This window comes from Amblyomma mixtum, chromosome 3, assembly GCF_055824585.1.
Source record: "Amblyomma mixtum isolate Tamu chromosome 3, ASM5582458v1, whole genome shotgun sequence".
Taxonomy (NCBI): Eukaryota; Metazoa; Arthropoda; class Arachnida; order Ixodida; family Ixodidae; genus Amblyomma; species Amblyomma mixtum.
The window spans coordinates 394,973,823-394,999,085 of NC_143014.1; the positions used below are offsets into that span (position 1 = coordinate 394,973,823).

Consider the following 25,263-nt stretch of genomic DNA (forward strand, 5'->3'; position numbering starts at 1 on the left):
ACACATCTTCAGGATGCCCTTCGCTTACATGAGAGTTGAGTATGCCATGCAATTGTTCAGTGAATTCATGTCTGTGTCACTCCTCACTCATCGCCATCCAGGAGCTTCCTGTTGATGCCAAATTGGCAGCAGAGTTCGCGGAAAGGTGGATAAGCTTTTGACAGCATGGACAGTTCAGCCCCAAAAAAGCAAAACAAGTTGGGGTACACATTAATAACTGAGGGCTCGGAACACCATGTCATCCTTAAGACGTGCACAAATACACAAATAAGATTGCCCAATAGCGTTTTGGTTGCCCTCAGGACAAGCAACTGCACTCCATCAAACGTTCGCAGATTGCAATGAAAGCCTTGCTCGTGCTGTGGAATGATCAAGAACAAGACTTTTAATTCACTCATCTTTTCAACCATCAATTGCAGCAAGGCCCTTTCGAAACCTTTTTTGCAATATTGCATCAGAAAGATGGCTGGAATGAGACATCTAATGTGTACCAATCCATGGCCGCTCTCAAAAAGATATCTGGATTGGGAAACTTTTCAAACTTTGTCAACGAAACAGTGAACTAACAACATATGCATTGCTTACCAAATGGGAGAGTGTTTCCGCATTGTTGTCACCAAGCAACACATCAATCACAAGCCACAGCAGGCAGCAAGGCTCCAATTAATGCGATGTGCATGTGTCTTCATGAGATCCCCCTGCATTGTATACGGAAATGCTGTGTACCATGTCGCTGGCACTCTTGTGAAGAGCTTTCTTTACCTGAGGACTACAGAGTTCACCTGTGAGACGACACTCCTTGAAGCATACGGTAGCTCTCTCTATGCGCAACACCAATTTTTCACACTACTCAAGGAGAATGGTATTCCTGAGAACCATACAAGTCAACTGCTGCACCCTCTGAAGAATGTCTAAATTACATAAAGGAACTATATTCCACCTTCAGACAAGAAATCATGTACTATGCCCACTTATCGAATGTATGTAAGAATCTGGTTAAAAGGATGCCACACCAGCAGGCTATTTTTCTGTTCATTAGGCTGCAGTCTTAAATTTCTTAAATTATTCTGCCACACATAGCTACATTGCTACAGGGGCAATGGAAAGAAATACAAACAGTTTGGAGCCCAGGTGCTGTTCGCTTTTACTTCGTTCAAAGCAAAAAAATGCTAGGGTTGTCTGTAACACATTCTAGGATGACTCTAGAAGAACTTTTTGTTGGGCTAGATGGTGCATGTTGTAAGAAAAGAACAGTAGCGCAACCAAGACGAACACAAGAGAGGACCACACAGGACTAGCGCTAGTCCTGTGTGGTCCTCTCTTGTGTTCATCTTGGTTGCGCTACTGTTTTTTTCTTACAGGAGGATGACTCTGACGTCTTTTTCTTACCACTCAGGTAAAAGTGCAACAAAAAGAAATTCGAACAGCACAGAGTGTAGGCACTGCGTTGTTCACGTTTTTTTCCATCTCGATAGTAGATCTCATTTGTCAACAAAAGCACAGAAACAAAGTCGAAACACTGTTCTCCTGTAAAAAATACGCATAAATTCACTGTTTATATTCATGATGAATCGTATTAGTAGATGATTTAAACATTTGATTTTGTATTGCTGCCTACTGCTTAGGTGCCCTCTTTTGAACTTTTGTTGCAGTATACATTTTTTATAGATATAAGTATTTACGTATCTGCTCATTTATAATTATACTCCGATTGCACATGTACTGCACTGATTGCGTTTGCTCCTGCGTCATTTCTTCTTTTACGAAATGCAAGTTTCCTTTCTGGAAGTATTGTGACACTTGCTTGTCTGAGCATCATTATGACAAGGTGTTCTCAGTTTATCATGGTTAAAGAGTTTTCCCGGTACTCGTGAACTCCAGCAGCTTACAAAAGGAGACAGCGAACCCCTTGTTTTGGCTAGTTTCTTCCCTTCTGACAAGCATATGGCCACACAGCCACTCAAGAAATCATAGAAATCAATAATTAATGACTGCCTGTCTGCTGGAAACAGTCCATGAACAGTTGTTGTTAGTGCAAAATTAAAGTTATGAAACTTAAGCAAATGTTGAGGCATGCATGGCTTTAGGCTTACTAACCCATGGTAATAACTGTTGCACACTGTTGTGGTCTTCGGAAAAATAGTAATGTCTGGAATCTATGGGCAGGAAAACAGGCTGGCTCAGGTGCATGGCTCTGTAAAAATTAAGAAGAGTGTTTTATTCATTCATTCATTCCTCAAATTTTTTAAATCCAATACATGGCTTCGAGCTCACAAAAAAGACACCTCTCTAAGACTAAGAAAAATGACACATGTAAATCAGTTGACATAAGATGGGACTTGGTTAAAGTGCAAGATAGTGTGGAATACAAGAGTTCTAAAATTATGATAATGTGCTATTAATAGTAGCCGTGTTAGCAATGTTTCCTTCTGGAAGTTGTAAAGTGTTGAGTTTCAAGCTTCAAAGCAACACATGAGCTATGAAAAACACATTAGTGGCCGGCAGATGATATTGCGCTATGTGGGGTTCCTTAACGCTTGCCGACACATGCAACAGTACACGAACTGCTTGCAATTTATCATTCAGTAAATTGCCCGACACTGTGGTAGGTACAATATAATGCCACAGAGAAAAGCACTTGTGGTTTCTTATACACACACTGTGCATTATCTTGGTTACTTGTCTTAGGAGCTAGTTATACACATGCTTATTTTGGATTACACAGATCGCAGAAAACTGAATTAATGACCTCAGATTATTGCTGTTGTGTGCCGGCAATGGCCACAACTGTTCTGCAAATTTTTTTTCTCTCTCCGCCTGACACTCAACCTATCTTGGTCCCATTCCCCCCAATTGTTATCTAAAAAAAATCAAGTAACTAGAAAATGGCATGGCACACATTCCATGCCATAAAAGATGCAAGACGCAAACATGCCAAAGGTTAGCCGAGTCAGGCGGTGAACTTCGTCTTGGTGTCTGTACATTAAGCTACAGCACTGCAGCATGTTACGTCCTGCTTGTTATGCTTAAGCACTGGATTCTTCTGCACGAGTCATAGGCTGGAACTTCTGGTTGGCTCTCTCTGCATGTGTATAGGGACACATTATTTTCATTTCTTTTTCGTCTGTCCCAACTAATTTATGTCTGTGCATACTCATAGCCACATACTGATATATTTTAATTACAACTGAAATGCTTTAATTTATTGCTAGCTGAATACGTAGTTATTGTATACAGTACTGTGCATTTTTATCGTGAAGACTTTCAAAAATTTTCCCGCATCAACCGCTTGCTCGCTTGTGGTGAAACTGCACATAGAGCTTGCACAATATGGTAACTTTTGTATCGTAGCAAGTTTTACAATGGTACTTACTTAGATGGGTCGTGCATGATGCGAAAATGTAATCGCCTGCGTAGAGATCGTTGAACCAAAACCTGCAAACGCCGTTTTTTCGCTGAAGGGCAGCAGTGGCGCCTTCTGTTTTCTGCAGTGGAAAACGTCATGACAAGGCGCCGAGGCGAGCATTGCAAATAATATCCTGTGAAAGGTAGAGCCTCGTTAAATCAGTTGTTCAGATATTTTTTTACGCTCAGTTAGCCGAAAATGCTGGAAGCACTTCAGATGAAACAGACGCAAATGCCGGAACGGCATATTCAAAGGGCCCGCGCTTCATGCAACACTTGCCTCGGCGCCTGTGACACTTTTCACTGCAGAAAACAGATGGCGCCACTGCCGCCCTTCAGCGAAAAAACGGCGTTTGCAGGTTTTGATTCAACGCTCTCTACGCAGACGATTACGTTTTCGCATCATGCACGGCTCAACTAAGTAAGTACCATTGTAAAACTTGCTACGATACAAGCTACCACTTGGCTCAGTGCAAAAGACGAACACAAAGAAAGGAAACGACACACACGGAGCGCTACTAACAACTGATTTATTGATAAATGCAAGAAACATTTACAGCCTTCACACGCATGCGCACAATCGGGCGGCTCCACGCAACTTTAACAGTTTTAGATGGCTCACACTTATCTAAGCTCACATTATGTCACTGAAGAAAGCGCGGGAACCAGATAAGGTAGATAACTCTGAACATGAAAATGACAAAAGGAAAAGATATGGATGGGATATATGACCGAAACATATATGACTGAAACATTAAAATGATTAAGGTTGACGACCCCTTCCTAACAAAAATGTCGCAAGATGTGTCAGGTTTCCTCCAGACTGACCACCGGGCCGTATATGCATTCTCAGTTGACCCATTGGGATTCCAATTGGTTCCAATTGGTCTCAATGGGTTCCAATTGGAAATCTCATTCCAACTGCCCAGGCCAATTGGTCAGTCCAAGTGGTTCCAATTGGAATGCCCTTTCCAAATGGTCATCCCAAATGGACACAGCAGTGGTCCAATTGGTTACAATTGGAATTCAAATCCCAATTGGGCGGTCCAAGTGGACAGCCCAATTGGAATGCTCATTTTACTTTACTTGGATGTCCCAATTGGTTCCAGTTAGAATTATCATTGCATTTGAACAGTGTTTATTAGTCATTGCTAATTTATTTGCCACATTCCAACTGCACACCCAGCAGTGCAAGCCATTTCATTTTTAAATTTATCATTCAATTTCCTTTGTTTTTTGTCAATTTTGCTAGTACAGCATTTTTTTCCTTCAGCAATTTTTTTGAAGCAAACAGTCTTGAATGAATTCGAGACAGTTGGCCATTTGCAATTCCTGTGAGGTTAAAAAGGCTAAATATTTAAAATGGATGTTACATCAAAATTCATTTTCCTGATATTGATATCTGCTTTTAGTACTTAAGCCCCATATCACATGAAGCAACAATGAATTTTTTTCCAGATTAAGTGTACTTGTTGCTGATGCAAGGCACATCAGTTACAGGATTTGATTTATAAGATTGGGGAATTGGGCTTGCTTGTTCGCGATCATGTTGGTAACCGCACAGACGTGCTTGTGTTGTGTCTGTTCTTTCGTCCTGACTTCGAACTGTATGTTACCAACATGATTTTGATTTACCTCTTATATCAGCTAAATGTTCATGCAATTTTTAAAACAAAGATTTACCTCTTATATCAGCTAAATGTTCATGCAATTTTTAAAATAAACTATAAAGCATAATCACAGTAAGTACTCTAGAAGCATTATACATTTGTTTATTTTCCAGTTTTCACAAACCATGTATGTGACCAAAGCATGAATTTATTTAATCATGCTTGGCTCCGTAAGACAGAACTGCATTTACAAAAATGATGGACATACTTGCACATTAAAGGGACTATACAATGAATTAAAAGTCACTTGTAAATGTTTTCAATACTTAGAAATGATGCTAAGAATCATTCACACCAAGTATGAGTCTTCGAAACTGAGCCGGCAATTTATTATAAATTTTTAAAAAGTTCGCTTTTTAAAATTCTCGGGCTAATTGGTGTCTTCGTAGTGACCGACTTTGAAGCTAAAATCGTGAAAATAGACGTCACTGGACTCATGACGTCTGCAGGCCACCACACGTTGTCATTCGCTGGAGCCACGGCAGCCACGACGTCACGGGCATGCTTCCAACAGCTGTGACAATCATCTGCTTGAGCTGCCGGATGACGCCCTCAGGCAAGCGCAAGTCAGGGCATTGCCTTCACGCGTATGTTTTCAATTTACCCCTGCCGCCTCATTCTGTCGGGAGTTCGGGAACCACTTGCAGTGCCTTTGTCGCAGTGACAAGAAAAGAAATCTGACATGCACCGCGATCCAGGAAGGCGAAGAAAGAGATCGAGGTCGGAGAGACGCTGCCGACGCTGCTGCTGGGGTTCTGGGTGCGACAACTGGAAGTCACAAACCGAACGTCAGCGAATGACGTATTCATGGGCGGGGCCCTGTCCCAGAGCTGTTTTCTTAATTTTTTTCTTGATGCTCTGCAGGCCACAAGGGGGGGAAAGGAGGAGCGCGATTTTTAATCGTCTATAACTTCATTGTTAGTGATGCTAGCTCAAAAATTCTTGCGCTGGGGTGACGAGTGGTGGAATGCCTATCTCTCGTCTGCTTTACGCAATCGCAATTAATTTATTGCATAGTCCCTTTAAAGAAAAACTGAAAAATGGTGTCCACAAAGGTCATGCAGCTCAGTTTCACATATTCATACATTTTCACAAAACAGAAAAATGACAAAGCAAAAAACATCACGAGAAAGCATAAAAATTATGAAACAAAAACACTACTCAAGACTTTCAGAGATGCAAAACATACATACAGCATCAAGATAAAAACATACAGCACCCCAAAAATGGCCCACATTGAAATAATGAAAATTACAGCTGGATTTATCAACACTACGTCTACCGTTTTCATGAAGACATCAGGGACAAATTAAGGAAACGGGGCGGGGGGAAGGGGGGAGGCAAGCCCCCTCCTAAAGTGAGATTGCCATGAGAGAGCTGCAATGGCCCCCATTCTTTTTGTCAAAGTTTCAAGACTCATGGCAGACGTACTACCCCCTTCCCTCCCTTTACACACATATGCTGTAAGAGTTGCTAGAGCCAGGCACAACTCGAGAACAAAGCTGCAAATGCCTTTCAAAAAAAAGGCCTACCAACCAATGCCATCATGAAACCCCCTAGTGTGAAATTTTATGTGGCTGCCAGGTGTCTCAGTGTAGTGGGATGAACTGGAATATCACCAAGCAGCAGATGCCATTGGGTGGACAGCCTCCATTGCCACCGCAGTGAGCTTTATAAGACTATACGAGGAGTGTCTGGAAAGTGACAATACCTTGCGTGCTAGCCACCAAGTTACAAACACAGCTAGCTGAGGGGTTCCAGCACTGCCCTACACCTTGGACCACACGATTTCTACTGCCCGCCAGTTTTCAGTGTTTTGCCAGTGTCTGGTCAAGTAGCAAGAATTCAGAATGCCTGCATTGATCCTTAAAAATATGAGTTGCAATCCATGATATGCTTTCTGCACACAAGGGGCAAACCACCAGTGGACATTCACAGAAGTTTGTGCGGTTGTTTGAACGAGCCAGGAGAATGTGGCAAAGTGGTGCCGTGAATTCTCGTCAAAAAACAGAAGTTCATGAAAAAAAAAAATGACTGTCGATGTACATAGTTCAGCCAAATGTGTTGTGCTGGCTTTTGTGGCACATAGGCAACTCAGAACATTATGTGTCAAACTCATAGTTCGGCCAAATGCAAATCAGGTGCACTAGCAATTAGGTTTCACTTCGGTTATGGTATTTGGCCTTTGTATGTTTACTTTCTGGACATGCCTCATAAATCTGTCCCTGGCTATTTACTTCATAAGGAGGGCAAAGTATAGGTGAAGTGCACTGCACACAGAGGAAGGCTACAAGCAAACCACACATTCTGATGAAGGCATGAAGGTCAAAATGGTCTCAGATATGCACTTAGAACACAAACATTCGAATACAATCGCAATAATGCTTCCTTACTGGCATAAGAATTCTACCCCAAAGAAAAATATACCTGCAAGTCGTAATACGAACTCTGATATGTGCCTACTGAATATTAATCCAGTACATGGACATCCAATCACATAGAGGCTGAGTACCAAAAAGTTCATGTGCATTTCAGTTCAAATTATGCAACTCAGTCTCACTGAGATGAAAGCCAACAGTTCCTAGAGTCCAGTGACAACCTGTGTGTGAAAGTAATCAAAAATATTTTCCAGAAGTTATGTAACATGCTTTTCCTTCCTGCAGTAGTGTAGTCCCTGAGGCATCCCACTGCAGTACTTAACAAGCACACTCACTTTAAATGATGGAAAAATATGCCTGAGAGGACAGAAAGTTGGTAGGAATCATTCGACAGAGCTTACAATGCGACAACACATATCTGAAAAACGTAATGTGTATTTCTCGTGAGTCTGCTAGGATTGCTATTTGTGCACATTACAGAGCCCTTGCTCTGAAGTAATATGAGGCAGTCATTAGTTATAGCATATATCAAGCCCAGCATTGCTTTGGGACAATATTACTACCATATGCCGTCACAGTACACTAGCAACACTGTGTTGGGTTGGAAACTCTCACATCTGCAGCAGTGCCTCAATGGCCACAGTATATGGCTGTTCAACACGAAGTCATGGACTCAAACACTAGCAGCAGTGGCACCATTTCGGTGGAGACGAAACACAAAACTGTGTTTGTGTTGTGATACCAGTGCAAATTAAAAAATGCAAAGTGTTTGAAAATTATTCCAAAACACTTGTACCTTACAGCTCAGAGAATAGGTTTCAGCATGTAAATATCTATCAGTTAAAATATAAGACACTTCACAATTACACCTAACCTAATCAGTGTGCAACATGTTACACAATACAGAATAAACTGTGATGCTCTGCTAAATGGATCACATTTCAGCCTGATTTCAACTCTTGTACAATGGAACTGTATTAATCTTAGCGGTTCTCACAATGGGTTCTGCAGAACCCTTGGTCTTTCATTGCATGCCTCAAATTCCACCTTTTCATTGCCCATTTTACTACCACCGATATTGTAATTGTCTTATGGTACACTGTTCCTTTATACAGACACTAGATCCTACAAGGCAGCATGGTGCCTAAAGCATTTTCTTCTTGAGCATGACATTTCAGGTCATTTTTTGACTGCGGTGGGCACACATGGCCCGCAATCTGTACAATGCTACAACTAAAATAAAATTCCCAAATGAAAAATTATTTAAAATCCAGAAGCCTACGCTAAGGCCTCTATCATCGCTCAGTTGCAGGATGTTAAATTCCAGCAATAAGCCCCTGCCAAAGTAGCTCAATAATTAAGGAGGCGAAACGCTAGGCACCAATGTGCTGTGTGATGTTAGTGCACGTTAAGCAACTCCAGGTAGTTTATATTGTCCAAAGCCCTTCAATACGGCTTCCCTCATAGACTGAGTCGCTTTGGGACATTAAACCACAAAAATCAAACCAAACCAGCAATAAGCAATCAACTGTAACAGCTAGGTATAGGTGAAAGAAACACACTTCCTACATCCATAAATACACAAATGTTGCTCACTAAAGAAAATGGCACAAGTTTTAGGTCCCTTGTGAATCAAAGAACTTTGAACAGGTGGTTCAACTCAACAGTGCCATACTTCACGGCACTCCATTTTATTGGGCGCACAAGAGCATATGTGGGACCACAGCTAATGATGCTTACAATAACAGCAAAAGTGCCATTCAGCAACTGCACCACGGAGTTATTCGTCTTTTTGTTTCTGGCATAGCTTTCGCCAGTGAATATGCGACCATTTTGACATAAGTGAGCATATTCAACACTGTTTTCTACCTGTAGCTCTTCAGTTAAGGTGCTACTGCTGGCAGAGGGCACGTAAGGCCTTCCTCGGCCAAAGAAGCGCAACCCCTCAGAGATGAACACTTTTATTGGTTTGTACTGCATCTAGTGAAGCACAGTACTGAATGGCACCTTCATGGGTAGAAAGTTTCAGGCATGTATCAACTACTCCCTCAATCTGCAGCACACGACACAGCTGATGAGGAATACCATTGGCAGCCTTGACAGCCTCCTTCAAGATGCCATTCCCTGCCTCGAACGGATATGCAGAGTGAGCCCATAATGGACCCCAGTGCCATACACTCTTGCCAATGTGGAGAAGCTGGTGCACGTTATAAGTCATGCTTGCTTTTCCATAAAGGATTTGAGTGCAGCCATGGAAGTCCAGGAGGAGACTCTCTGCATGAGCAAGGTCAGGAAGTGACACCTTGTGTTCCAGCAGGATATGCAAAGCCTCCGCCAGATATGCCCAGTGCTGCAGGTACTTCCTGTCCAAAATGCCATCCAGCACAGGCACACTATAGAGAATTCCTTTGCCTTCCGCCATCGCCTCTCTTTTGTGGACCTTGGTGTGTGCTTGACATCTCTGGGAGGTGTGATGCTCATCAATTTTTCATCTGCTGCAGCCTGACAGCGATCTAAGTAGAATGGAGAGCCTGCTGACTAAAGCCAGATGTTCAGAAACTGGCGCCCCACTCCCAACAGCATACAGTGCATATAGTCAGGAACGAAGCTCCACACTATATTGAACTACTGCAAGTTGATGAGTGCGGAGAAAGATTTTACGCCATTAATAGGTCTCTCCTCTACAACTGCCCTCTCCATGTCTGAAACCATCTGCTCCTCGCTCCTTTCAGCAGTGTCTACTTCTTCTACAGGGTACTTTGTTGACCTCCCAACCCTCTCCCCTCTATGCAGGCACCAATTACAGCTGTAGTATCCGTTAAACTGTGTCAAATCCTGCATGGGGGCCCTGGCCACAGAATGAACTGCACAACAAATGCAGAAGGCCTTGAAGTTTTGTTTTTTGCCTTTATGTTCAAGTTCAAATCCTTCCTGTGATAATTTGTTCAAAACCTCCACAAAGGCACCCTGAAAGATGCCCATATGCGGTTTGTCTCTTCCAAACCAGAGACCTGCCAATACCAAATTTTTCATTCTTTCTGTCGGTGGCAGCTCGTTAATGATAAGTTGAATAGGCCAAATTGATGTACCACTCGACTTGAATACAGGGCTCCCATCTGCATTCAATGTGAAGCTGATTCTGTGCCCAGCTTGGCTTGTAGCTTAGCAACAAAGTTCTGGTACATGATGCCATCGTAAATATCACACAACGTGCCATTTGACTGGAGTGGCTGTGTCAGGTCAAGAAAGCTGCGATTTTGTAACACCTTGCACAGCTGTGAGGGAAGGTCTAATAGCACAAAAAAGGGTGCATCTGCCATGGCAGATGACCCACAAGAATGACCACATAGAGAGCATTCCAGGGGAATGTCTGCTACTGCCTCGCCAACATATACTGTGCAGTGTGGGCAATAATAATGGAAGCTCATACTTGTCCCAGTGCTTTGCAAAAGCTTGCTCATCGTGTGCTTCGACTGGGGAAGGACAGGGTGGTTAAAAAACCATTTATCATATCAATGAGGCGCAGCAGAGCACTATATGTTAACTTTGCCCTAAGTGCATACCTCAGAACCATTAACAGCATATCACCTGCTGTCACAGTTAGCACTAACGACAGCATGTCCTTGAAGAGAGAGACAAATGCACCAGTTGCATCTTGGCTTGTGCTCTCACTGGTGGCATGACGTTTCTGCATACATAAGGAATTCACTATCAATATTCAGGATGCACTCTTCGAGCGATACAAGTTTATATGTGCTGCACTCACGGACGTTACGAGCACCACCTCTCAGCGCTAATTCTAGCTTTCACAGTCTAGACCAGAGCGGGTTGTGACATGTAGGTTATATAACGTAGTCTGAATAATGGCGGCCGATGACACCTGTGCAAACTGTATGATACACAAGAATGGCAGGTTGATGGACCTTGGACCTACACATCCATCTTGGCAATAGCAACCAGTGCTAACAAAACAATAACATTTAAACAGGCGCAAGCTAAAAGAAATACCACAGAGGTCTACTATGTCTCAAATGCTCGAGCGATCAGCCTACTATCCTGTGAAATGGATTGAAGATGACGGGAGCTACGATTATCGTGCAAGATTACTGTTGCTGGGAGGTAAGTTCGAACTATCACTTTTGTCATCCACATGGGGGGTTTCAACTGCATCTCCACAGAGAAACAAATATAAACAGTGACTGTTTCAATGTTAAACGCGCACTATGCGAAAGTTGCTTATCTGCCGCCAATGCTACAGACAGTTATAATTCTGATCAAATCAGGAAAGTACATCATTCAAACTTGGTATTGAAAAACCAGGACAGTAGTGCACAATCTCTGCGACAATTTCAGCACGAATAAGTGAGCAGTTCAGCCGAGACAAGCATTTACGGTGGGCGTTTAAAGTTTTAGCGTTGCAACTATCTATATTTCAATGTGCAGTGGTCGCACGATCGACCAGCTAGAGTCTCAGATACCGTAGTGTGAATGAGTGAATACGTGATAATTCAAACAATGTGCACACGTCGCCAAAAAACTCAACGGTGTCGACATCTGTCTGTGTTTGGCAACTGATTAAGCTGCGTGAAAAGCTATGCTGCACGTGCGGTCATGGATAAAAGTTTGTGGGATTTGTGTTCACTAAAAAAAAAATTTCTGTCAGGCAAAGCAGGTCAATGAAAACAGTTGAAGCCCCCATCCACTGTTATATCAATTTGCTAGCTACCGAGACAATGCAGAACTTTTGCCCTACAACTGTATGAAAACACAGGCGGCCGACCGCGAGGGCAATAACAGGCCTTAATTGTAAAATTAAGATGCCATGGAGCTGCTTTTGTTGCGTGCATAAGCTGTATTTGCCTGTCTGTTTGATAACCACATATGCAGTGAAAATCGGGTCAAATAACTGCATTTTTTTTCTGCTTGCTAAGGTAATACAAGAAAAATGGGCCATACTGAGGAAGGAATCCTTGTATCCACAATTTCAGCCCGAGCCTCCTAGGCCTAGATGCACTTGATGAATCAAGGAAAAAGGTTAAACCTTGGTCAAAAGTTGAATTCATTGAGTATATAGAGTTGTGAGACGAACTGCGGGTACACTTTTAAGAAGCGGTTCTTAACTGAAATTTTTATAGTTTACTAAGCATGTCCAAATCAAGGTTCACCCCTTCAGAAGTGAATATTAGAGGAATTTTGTGTCGTTAACAATGCGATGCATACCGTATTTTCCGGTGCATAAGATGCGCACTTGTATAAGACGCACCCGCCATATATGCAGGCTGTCACTGAAAAAGTTGGTACATAAGACGCACCCGTGGATAAGACGCACCCCAGTTAGGCTAGTGAGGCTTAATTAAACACGCTGGTGCGATCATCGCGAATGCACCGTACCTGTGAGAAATTCTTAAGCAACGCTAAGTGATAGAAAAAGGCATCACTCACGCCATACCCACCCAGGCTTTAGCAAAAAAGAAAGAAAAACGAAAGAGCTCTCCCATATTTATTATTTTTATTTTATTTATTACATACTGTTGGCCTCTCTTTGAGGCCGTAACAGGATTGGGTGCACATATGCATGAAAAAGTACACAATAAAAGACTGCAGAGAAGAAAATTTGTCCGCAACATTTTATTTCTACTTAAAACCTTCAAAGTCTTCATCTTCAGATGCGCTATAAAAAGGTTCGCCCATTTCTGGAGGCGACGTGGCTGAAGCATTCTCTTCGCACTACGTGCTCAGAGGAAACACAGTTGTCGGCTTGTCTTGATAATGGTGAGAAGCACGATTGTCGCCATCTTTTGGCATTTCACATTACTTTTGCTTGGAGCCTCCGAAATGGCCACCGGTTTGTGATTCCAGAAGTCGTTATCCCCGCTGTTTCATGATAAAGTTCACCTAAATAGAAGTTGCGCACGGTAGTGTCAGTGGAGCTAGAGAACACCAGATGTCCGGGAGCCCATTCAGTCCCACAATCCAAATGAAACTTTGTGCATTTTACATGTTGCAGTATCTAAGAGCCGTAAATATTTTTGCCTGCAATTTATTTTTGCCCCTGTGAAAACATTTCAGACTCTGAAGCAGATGTGGAGAAAAAAGTAAAAAACAGCGTGTCCGTTTCATGCGAATTGTGGATTCCAGTGCGAGTGAAGAAGAATGTGAGGTGATATGCATCCTCCTTTTTTTTACAGAAACCATTGGGCTCATATTCTGGTCGGTGAGACTGAGTAATCTTTTTCTGTTTTGTCCATTTATAGCAACCTAAGAAGAGGAAACACACCAGCAAAGACAGTGTTTTGCAGGCTATTGAAAAAAAAAAACTTAACAAAACACATTCAGAAACAAGTCAGCAGAGGGCACTCTCGGATGCATTAATGAAAATTGAAAGCCTGAAACAGCAGCTTGAAGAGAAAGATGCAGAAGTTCAAAAGCTGAGATGCCTCAATGAGCGGCTTCAGGAGAAAGTGATTTCGAGAATAGATGAGCTTGGTAGGTTGTCTTGATTTTTTAGTACTAATTAGTTTCATTGGTTCTTGCTGTCTAGATGTAACTTCATTCCAATACATTTTAGAAATGAGTGGCTACAAAAGAGTTACTGTTGGGATGCTTTGGTAACATGATTGCAACAAGTGTTACCCACACAGACGAAGCTGTTCCATGGGGTTTGGCACTGCAGCTGTGGTACTGAATGCTTTACGAGTGTAAAAACAAAGGCAGACGTATCTGGCACAAATTTGGAAATGGTGCATGTGGTGGCTCAGTGGTTAAGGCGCTCGTCTGCTGAACTGGAGTGCCGAGGTTCGAACCCGACCACGGCGGCCGCGTTTCGATGGAGAAACACAGAAGGTGCCCATGTGCTGTGCGATGTCAGTGCACATTGAAGATCCCCAGGTGATCGAAATCATTCCGGAGACCTCCCCTGTGGCATCTCTTTCGTTTTCACTTCCTCTTTTATATCCCTTGCCTTACAGTGTGGTGCGGGTGTCCATCTGTATAAGTGAGACAGTTACTGTGTCACTTCCTTTCCTAAAAAAACCTATTTTCGATGTGGAGACTGTAATGTATGCAATGAAATCGTAATATATGGCACAAAAGTAACTGATGCCCGACTTAGTGATTAGTATCTTTGTGCAAGCTGCCCTTCCTAGAGTTTTTATAAAAAGCGAATAAAATTTTGAAGACAAAGCGAAACTCTTAGTCAGTTGTTCCTGCAGTGAAAACATGTCCGAAAAAAAAACTGCACAGTCTCGTCTGATTTCTGTCTGAATGTGAGGTCAACAAATAATGCTCAAGTTTTACTCCCTGGATTCGCATAATGAAGCTGAAAAGCAGTGGCCACCACTGATGTGTATACTGGGCAGCAGAAATATCTATAGATATTTTAAACCTTGTGTGCGGGCTGGTTGTCGATGACAAGCAGTATTTATTGAAGATAGGAAGTGGGCATATGAAGACACAAGGGTGTGGCTTGATACTGCACGATATTAAGTCACTGGGAGTGTGACATCAGAGCTGTTTCACTGTGCTACAAAGCTTACATTTGCTACTTCATGCATGTGATATATTCATATGTGTGCACTATAGTGACTAATGTGTATCCCTGTGCTTGTTTCAATACTTTTCTATAATATCCCAGCCCTGAAAAATCTAACTCCAGCTCCTGAGAGGAAGACCTCAGCAGTCTCAGCAGCAGTCGCCACTCCAGCTACAGAGACTGCTGCCATCTACAATACAGAGGACTCTCCTCTGTTTGAAACTCAAGATGACATGGTATACCTGGATGCTTTCTCAAAAGCCTGAAATAATGGATTAATGAATAATAATAGCTGGGCAAAGTTTAATGCAGTTGTCGACTTAGAAAATAGGCATGAATAGATGTATCTCATTGCTTGGAGGTGGTGTTGTGTGTGTTGAAATAATGCACTTTTCATTTGCTTCTGCAAAGCAATTGCAAACTACTGACATCTTCATTAATTTTTGAAAATAACTGGCATAATTTGTTTTGCAAATTTATTTTGCATTTAAGACTGCAAAAGTTAACAAATACTACTTTTCAAGCACTTTGGATGATAGAGTATAATTAATGATGTGCATAGAATGCGTACAAATCTGCTGTTTTATATCTGCAGGTTGACATCGGGGAGGGGATCCTCATCACTAAAAACACTTGGACCAGAATCAAACAGTTGGAGAAAGACAGCATGTTTGTACAGGAGCTCCTGGTGGCAATTTGGGGCACAGCAGCACTGAGGGGTCGTTCCCTTCAAGGTAATAACACAGCAATGTCACTATTTGACTATCGGAAAGATGATGCTTTTAAGAAGCCCTTTCCTGTTTTTATTTATATATATATATATATATATATATATATATATATATATATATACACACACACACACTGCAATATGTCATTTTCACAGGCAAACATAGCCCTAAGTACCCGGACTGTGAGAGGAAGTGCCCGTTAACGCTACTAAAAGTGACAGTAATGCACGGTGAGTACTTACAGCTGTCTAGGGCAGTTTAAATCTGTTCTGTTTCTTGCTGCACTGCTTGCGCTTGTTATGAGCGGTACGTGAGAATCCTTTGAACATTGTCTTCCTCAAAGCTTGTGTTTTTCTGCTTATTGTGGCAGCAATTGAAGCACAAGTGCTGAAGCAGATTTTTCAGTTAGCCAGATTCGATATTTCAAAATCAAAATGAGGCCAGCATTGTTACTGCACTTAAATTTAGGGGTGTGCGAATATTCGATAATTTCGAATATTCGATCGAATAGCACAGTATTCGATATTCGCTTCGAACCGAGTTCTCGGTATTCGAAATTTCGAAGTATTCGTCTCGCGCGAATAGTGTTACTGGGACGCTTGCCCGCTTGCTTTATGTGGTTTCGGTTACGAGTGTTGCCGCATAGATGGCTTTTTTTTTATCGCGCTTTCAACGCTCGGGGGTCAGTCAATACGCAAATCACGATCAGGCCGGGGTCCGAACCCAGCGACAAACGAAAGAAAAGTGAGGGCGACGCGCTGTTGCGAAAGATCCTGCGTTCTGGCTGTTTTCGAACCTCCGCACTAAGGCTGCCATAAGCCGCGTCGCTGCCACCGGGTCGAGGCAGACGCAATGAAGGAAGAACACAGCCGACAGTCGTCTAAGCTTCAAAACAAGAAACCTCAGTTTATTGTCAGCGAACCCTTTATATATTCTGGCTGGCGGTGACGCTATCGATGAGCTCGGACGCCGCAAGTATTCGAACGCGGGCATCGCTTGGCCGCGTTCATCCCCCCCCCCTATTTTTTTTCCAATAGAGCTGCGGAAAAGATTATCTGATAGGACAGATACGAAGATAAACACGCAGCCAAGATAAACACGATGTTCTGATCCTTCAGCTTGATAAGCGAAGCAACGCTCCGGCAAACAGCAGCCGCGAGCTGCTAGTGAAATGCAAAAAAAAAATAAAATGCATCGTGCGACAGGCCTTGTCAGAGTGACGGCATAGGCCGGGAAGAGCGCCAGTTTGCCGCACTAAACCCGAGGGAGACAGAGCAGAGCCGACGTTTCCATGCGAGCACCCCTCTGATAGCGAAATAGACGCGCCAATCTCCGGCCGCAAGGTGCATGGCGATGCATTTGAGCCATGGGCGGCGCGTCCTGAACGCTCTGTCCCCGACAGTACGGCCAACCTATCGGTGCTGTGGGAGCTGTGGATACGCGATGGTGCGATGCTGCCAGTGCTGCTAGGAGGTCCGGTCAGCCTATGTTCCATTTTAGCATCTTTGGACGCAGCAGTCCCATCGGCGTAACCGAAAAGAAGGCGCAATCCAAGCCAAGAAGTGAGGATCCTAAACTATAGAAACGCAAGCAACGCAAGTGGCAAGTCGGTGCACCGAACGTGATTGCCTAGCTCAGTGTTGGACATTCGACCCGTTCGACCACTGGTCACCGGTATTGCAGAATTCATTATTGTTCTCAGTGCTCTTGCTGCAGTGTAGTGCAGTTACTCCTATGGTTTCAGTTATTGGTCGTACTACTGGCACCGTTCTGTTATACTGTCATTTTTTGTATTTTATCTGTAGTTCCTTATTAGAAAGCAGGCGGTATTTTTATGTGTTACAACTTTTTATTACCAAACCGGTAAAAATTGTTCTTAACTCACTTTAGGTGCTCTCTTAAAATTTTGAAGCACGGTATTAAATAAAGCCTCAGTGCAGTATGTAATGGCACCGTGTGTTAAGAAAATAAATTGTTTTGGAAATGCCTACTGTCATTCAGCCTTTTTTTAGTGCCAGAAGTACTATTCGAACTATTCGCTTCGAAATTATTCGAAGAAAACTGCTATTCGCTTCGAATTCGCTTGGAATCTAAAAACCACTTTTCGCACACCCCTACAATTGAAAAGGTGGTTGAAAAAATTGGATAGAATAAGTGCTTGTATTTGTTGGAAATATCATTGTGAGGTTATGTACAAAGGATAAGCACAAGTGTATGGCCAATATGCAATCAAACTGCTTCTTCAAAAATGTGCAGTGCATTCATCAATGTGAGGTATGTACAAAGGATAAGCACAAGTGTATGGCCAATATGCAATCAAACTGCTTCTTCAAAAATGTACAGTGCATTCTACTATGACAGTTTGGAAGTTTACATACAGCGCTGTAGAAGCAAGGCAGCATACTTGCATTGCCAAACTCTTGAGTCTCCTTTTGCTTGTATTGTTCATAATGTGCAGTTTCTCTTTATGGAAACAGAATGCTACAGGGAGCACCTGTCCAAACAGGGAATACCGGCACATATGCTTTTCCTGGCTACGAAGCAGATATGGACGAAGCAGATGAACCATTATGTCGTTGAGAAACTTGCCAACATTGAGAAGGTGGCCAACAAGTGCGTATAATTCATGTTGTACTTTGCGTGGCTTTGTACCTAGACGTCCAGTTTTGTCATTAATGGTGCTAGCATGCTTTTCATGAGTCTATCACAACAGTCTGCCCACCTGGAGGGTGACTGTAAGTGAAGTAGAAGGCTTATAATTAAGTCTGTAATTTTCTATTATGAGTATTGGTCAGGTTTGGTGGTCTCGCTTTTGTGCCAAGTGAAACTGGTGCTTTAATTAATTTTTTGCTTTTTCTTACCGTAATCTTGTTTTGGTTTCATTTTGCAGGCAGGAACATAGAGGAGAGCAGTGAAGGCACCACGGCTTTTTTTTCTGCCATGAAGATTGCTTCGCACTCATCATCAGCAGCAGCCTGACTACGCCCACTGCTTGGCAGAGGCATCTCCCATGTCTCTTCAATTAACCCTGTCTTTTGCCAATTGTAGCCACCGTAACTCCGCAAACTTCTTAATCTCATCCGCCCACCTAACTTTCTGCCGCACCCTGCTATGTTTGCCTTCTCTTGGAATCCACTCTGTTACCCTTAAGGACCACCGGTTATCTTGCCTTCGCATACATGCCCTGCCCAATCCCATTACTTCCTCTTGATTTCAACTAGGATGTCATTAACTCGCGTTTGTTCCCTAACCCACTCCACCCCCACTGCTTTTGTATATTTGTATGCTGCCATGAATAGATTGTTTCCGACTGTTTTCTTGTGTTTATATTGAATGCAAATGTAAACAGTACACCCTCCATTCTAGAACCTACTGTATTCTGCTAGTCAGGCTCACTGGACACACATTGGTTAGTAGGACAGACCAGTTAAACTGAATCGGTCAGACCTATTGATCACAGTGTCTCACCAGTTAAATTCTCTCACTGAAGCTAATTCAGTCCAATTGCACTCATGTCTACCCTATTGGGTCCAACTGTGTGCCCCACTTACCACTGCATACTGTGGGTTCGACCCACTAAATCCAGCTGATGTGTCCCACTAGACCCATTGTACACTGTGGGTCTGACCCATTGGGTGCAATTGGTATGTCCCACTGGACCCATTGTATACTGTGGGTCCGACCCATTGGGTCCAATTGGTGTGTCCCACTGGACCCAACTTATGCAGTGGGTCAGACCCATTGAATCCAGTTGGTATGTCCCACTGGACTCATTGTGTGTAATGGGTCTCACCTACTGGCTGCAATTGGTGGAGGGCTAAAAACACAATTGGGAAGTCCAAATGGCTACAGTTGGTTCCAATTGGAAATTTCCAATTGGTTACATTTTTTTTTTGACTGGGAACTGCTGGCCGCCGTGAAGGAATCTATTGAATAGTCCGGGGAACTTTCTTTTCGGTCCTCAGCAGGTGGGTCTCTTGACGATTTTTTAAAGCTTTTAGAATTTTATTTGAGTGTTACTTTTATCCTTTTTTGGGGGGACGTTAAACCCCATAAACAAAACCAAACCACTTTTATCCTTTTTGACAAACAGCCGTTTCTGCTGCGCAACGAAATTTGCATAGGGTCCTGTGTGGCTCCTATTTTATGTGATATTTTTTTAGCTTATGTTGATCGCCTTTTTCAGCACGCTTTTATCGGAGGCCCGATTTTAAAGGTTTTTAGATATGTCGATGATTTTTAATCTTTTTAAAGCCCCTCTTAACTCAACCATTGAGGATTCCATTGGTGATGTCTTAAGAGCTTTTAACAAGCACGGTAAAGGCCTGACCTTTATACATGAACTTCCCCAGAACGGTGAGATACGCTTTTTAGACCTGAGGTTGAGGTTTGGTGCGGGACACACCTGTTGGGCGTATTTCCCACGCGCGAAGAAGGAACTCTTGCCATATGATTCGTCTCACTCTAAGACCATTAAGAGAGGAGTAGCAATGCTCTGCCTTGAATCCACGCTTCGGAAATCGTGTCCACACGAGATGCACGGCAGTTTCGACCATCAGGTGCGCAGGCTTTTGGCCGCAGGCTTCCCTTGCTCGGTCCTTACGGCAGTAGCCGAAACCCTCCTGAAGAAGTTTTGCCCTCGACGAAACGTGGCTGCAACTGAACGCGCAAAGCCCAAACCTGAGGTGATGCCTTATATTCATAAGGTGTCACATAATCTCAAAAAAGTGGCCAGCAGGCACTAAGTGCCTCTTGTATTCTCCACGCCAAATAAGTTGGCGAAGCTGTGCCCCCGCATCTGCGGTGATGGTGAGCGCGGTTGCAAAAAGCAACATGAAGAAGCCTTCGTCAAATGTGCTTTAGGAGTTGTTTACAAGATCCTCCTGTCCTGTGGAAAGTGCTATATTGGGCAGACAGGGCGTTGCATCAATGACCGTTTAAGGGAGCATGCTCAAAATTTGATAAATCAAGATAAGCTTGCGAATCTAGTTTCGCAGGTAATGGGGTGCAGCTGCGCGCCACGGTTCAAAGAATCAAAGTTTTAGGCAGAAGTTGGTTTGGTTTGGTTTGGTTTATGGGGTTTAACGTCCCAAAGCGACTAAGGCTATGAGAGACGCCGTAGTGAAGGGCTGCGGAAATTTCGACCACCTGGGGTTCTTTAACGTGCACTGACATCGCACAGTACACGGGCCTCTAGAATTTCTCCTCCAAAGAAATTCTAGCCGCCGCGGCCGGGATCGAACCCGCGTCTTTCGGGCCAGCAGCCGAGCACCATAACCACTCAGCCACCGCGGCGGCTTTTAGGCAGAAGTAAAAGCACAAAATCAAGAGTTATTTTGGAGGCCTTTCATATTCATAAAAAGTCTAGCCAGTGCATCAGCGACCCTTCCAGAAGTTTGTACTCGGCTGAGCGTATGTTCTGGACGACGTCATATAATGTCATGTAACATCCTGGCCCGTTTCTTTTTCGTCTGTCGATTCTCGAAATGTTTCGGTCATATCCCATCCATTTATTTTCCTTTTGTCATTGTCATTTTCAGAGTTATCTACCTTATCTGGTTCCCGCGCTTTCTTCAGTGACATAATGTGAGCTTAGATAAGTGTTAGCCATCTGAAACTGTTAAAGTAGCCCGGAGCCGCCGGATTGTGCGCATGCGTGTGAAGATATAAATGTGTTTCTTGCATATATCAATAAATCAGTTGTTAGTAGCACTCCGGGTTTGTCGTTTCCTTTCTTTGTGTTCGTCTTTTGCGCTGAACGAAGTTTTAACTATGTCCCACCAACTAGCCCAGCACGAAGTTTTGTTAAAAGTTACCATATTGCGCAAGCTCTGTGTGCAGTTTCATTGCAAGCGAGCTAGCGGTTGAGGCGGGAAAATTTTTGAAAGTCTTCACGATAAAAACACACAATACAGTATATACACATAGTTATTGATATAGCATTTGCTTATGTACACCACACTTCCCTTGACAGTACTGCACCTTTATGCAGCACGCTGCATTTTTTAATCTTGATTTTTTTTAGGGTGGCTGTCACTGATACTGCCATACAACTGACACTTAGATTTATCATTTTTGTCGATCCATTGTCAATACTGATGTTTTCTTTAATGAACAGCAATTTGCACAAAATTATTTACGCTTCTGCTTCTCGAGTGAGCGCCGTAAGCGGCTGCTAATCAGTCGCACCGCTGACCACTATGCACCATGCTACCTCAACTATCTATAGCCTCTATACCTCAACAGACTCGTCGAAATACAGGAGTGAATAAGCACATTCCGTAAGTACTCAGAAAGTCATGCGGGAAAGCAGCGCGGGAGCAGGTAGTTACCAGTATGTACGAAGCTTGAATGGAGCTAGCGGCCGCCGGACCGGGAACTCGGGAGCACAAGGAACTGACCGCAACCAGCCGCCCCGCCAGAACGTGTACAGCCATTTTGGATTTTTGGATTGGCTTGTTTCAGCTCGTCTCGAGCTGGCCTAGGAGTGTGAGCAAGGTAAGCCATCATTTGGCGCCACTCCCAGGCACCGCCACCGTTCCTGCGCTATTTCCTATCTCAAAACCACGGTGTAAGAATATAGACCGTTTACAGGGCGCAGTTCTTCCGTTTGAGATTAGATGGCGCCACAGGTACGCTCGGAACACGGCGTCATTACTTGCCTCGTAAGTCGCCGGCGTGTATGCCTCGACGCAGCAGTGGAAATGTAGAAAGAGAAAATACATGCTCTGTTGTGGATTGCAAGAACTGCGACAAACAGGTAAAGGGGCGGGATGCGATCGTTTGCGAGCTTTACGGAACCGAACTGCGCAAGGACGTACTGCCCCTGACCGCGCCCGTTGGACATCCACCCTTTCCGAACGGGCGAACGCAACACAAATGTTCGCAAGCGCTAGACAGCGAGTATAGAAGGAAATGTCTCGACCTTGGAAAATCTCCGAGGGTAAGTGCACAACATAGCCGCATGAACAAGCTGTCCCGCCACCGAAACGTCACAAAAAAAAAAAACGACTTACGCTCCTATACCGCTTCTGCATATTGTGCAGTGCATAGCCGTGCGAGCGCTACTGTTGAACTTCGCTCCAAGTAGCGCGGTTTTCGTGGACCGCAATCGGAATAAAGCATTTGTGTTACGGCTGCTGTGCTCTGCGGTTGTCACTTCCTCGCGATCCATGCGAGACAGTCACTAGAAGTGACTCCGGCTGATTACTTACAACCAACGAGACCTCGAGCATTTTCATGTCCGCATACCGAGCACGGAGCGTACCACAATTTTATACTATGTGAGGCTGATATAATTGTAAACTTCTTGTAGTGAACGCTCTGCCATGCGCGCGTTATAACAATTATATCGCGGAATCCTTGGAAACGATTGCATGCAAGCTTTGAAGGCTGCTTGATGCATGGTACTGCATACATGATCGGGTAACATTTGTTTGGTTATTTTTGTCGCCTTCCTTTGTTTAGCAAACCAACAAAATATTTTAGGCTTCCTAAGCACCTTTAACAGGTTGTAAACAAATGAGTAGGATGTGCATGTGAGCGTTTTAGAGCAGTCGCCGCATGCATGTAGACAATACGACAACGACCTGCGCAGCCGCAGGGTCATTAAACCTTGCTGTTTTAGATAATAACAATAAAAAAATATTAAGCAAAGCCTTCAGCGGCATTCAGGCGATCCACCCGTTGCCTCGAACAGGCGAGAGCTCAGCCGCTCTTCGCGACATGAAGCCCGATCACGTTTTCATGCCTGAAGTGATCAAATTAGGGTTTTCACATGTCCTTCGAAGCTTCGGACCAACCACAGTGTCGTCTTCCCACTCCTTTACAACCGTATCAGCCGAAACACTGCCTGTCGGAAACGAAAAATCGGACGCTGCAGCCGTCGCGACGAGGCGCGCGCCGAGCGGTCAGGAGGCGAGTAATGGCGACGTGATCACGTGATCAAAGATGGCAGCCCCCATGATACGCCGCTGTAAAGCGTCTATATTTAGGTGTTGACACTGGCCGCCCGCCGCGGCGGAGAGCGCGCACAGATTGTGTTCGCCCTCTAGTACATGCGCCGACCGCAGCGGCGCGGGGGCGCTGCGGAGCAGAGGCCCAGAGAAGATTAGCACTAGGTGCCCACGGCAAAACCACAAACGAGGCAGTACAAGGGGATATGGGCTGGGCATCGTTCGAGGCACGGGAAGCTAAGAGTAAAATACTATATGAAGAACGCCTGAGGAAATTGGACGATAACAGATGGGCAGCTAAGGTATTTAAATATTTATACAGAAAGAACGTTGACTCACAGTGGCGGAAAAGAACTAGAAAACTAACCAGTAAGTATGCCGGTCATGAGGACGGAGAAAGAAAGAGCATTAAACGACAGGTTAAAAACGCGGAAGTTAAAAATTGGATGAATTCAATGGAAAAGAAACATAGTGTAGAACTATATCGATTCTGGAAAAGGCAGATCAGGAAAGAATTTTTCTATGATAACTCAAGAGGCAGTGCCCTACTCTTTGAAGCTAGATCAGGGTGTCTTAGAACGCGCAGCTACAAAAAGAAATTTAACGAAGAAGATGACACATGTGCAGTGTGTGGTAGATCTGTGGAAACAATTGAACACCTCATAATCAAATGTGATGGTATCCATCCGGATGTCGATGCAGGCACAGTCACTCTTTCTGAGGCCCTAGGGTTTAAAGATAACAATGGTCATGTAAATAAATCTGCAGTGGAAGTCAGCAAAAAGCGATTGGAGGATTGGTGGCTGAAAAGCAGAGATGTGGCATAAGGTTAGAATAGTAGGAAACCGTAGGCAAAGTTGATGGAGAATCTTAATGAGAATTGCCAACACAGTAAACAAAAAAAAATAATAAATAAAGAAAAGCTGAGCATGGTGGCAATTGCCACCACCCCGTTTCAAAGGGGGCGCTCCTATCCATCCATCCATCCATCCATCCATCCATCCATCCATCCATCCATCCTTCGCTTTCGGTGCGGCAAGCGGCGTGCCCAGAGCCGTATATTCCCTTCTCCGGCGTGCCCTGCTTTAGGTGCCCTTTTAGGCTGCGTTGGTCGATGTTTTGGGATGAGAGAGTGCATCACAAGCTGTGAACACCACGATCTCAGCTTCCACGTCGTCAGCTTCCATCGTGGACGAGCAAATTTTGCTAGAACTAGCTTTTTGTGTCGCGGTTTGGCACAAGCCGGATTGACAGTTGAGGAAACGCACGTGGTGGCGCGGGCCGACGCCATGGACGGTCGTCGCGGCCTATGTGCATTGTGTCTGTGATCTGTTGTTTGTTGCTGTGACACACCTGTCAACTTCAGCCGGGTCCAGAAGTCTGCTAGACGCAATTATGGGTAAGAAGTGCTTCGTACCCAACTGCAGTTCGGGCTACCGGAGTTGTCCGGATCAAGTTTCACTTTTTAAAGCTCCGTCGGAGCCTGCTCGCTTAGAACTTTGGCGCCGGGCAGTTCCCAGAGCAGATAGGATATTGCAAGCGAGCGACCACGTCTGCGCGAAGCACTTTCCCGAGCATATGATATCAAAATCG

General features: G+C 43.9%; 1 long non-coding RNA gene and 1 pseudogene across 1 annotated transcript in view; both read right to left on the reverse strand.

Annotated features, from left to right (window-relative positions):
* Positions 1 to 22,193, reverse strand: part of LOC149357242 (uncharacterized) — a 55,737-nt gene extending 33,544 nt beyond the window's left edge. Inside the window, exons 1-3 of the long non-coding RNA XR_016289892.1 lie at positions 22,048 to 22,193; positions 2,098 to 2,194; positions 586 to 698 (exon numbers count right to left, since the gene is read on the reverse strand). This is a non-coding gene — a long non-coding RNA (uncharacterized LOC149357242). The remainder of the gene's footprint in view (positions 1 to 585; positions 699 to 2,097; positions 2,195 to 22,047) is intronic.
* Positions 1 to 24,857, reverse strand: part of LOC149357243 (uncharacterized) — a 42,264-nt pseudogene extending 17,407 nt beyond the window's left edge.
* Positions 24,858 to 25,263: the final 406 nt, after the last annotated feature.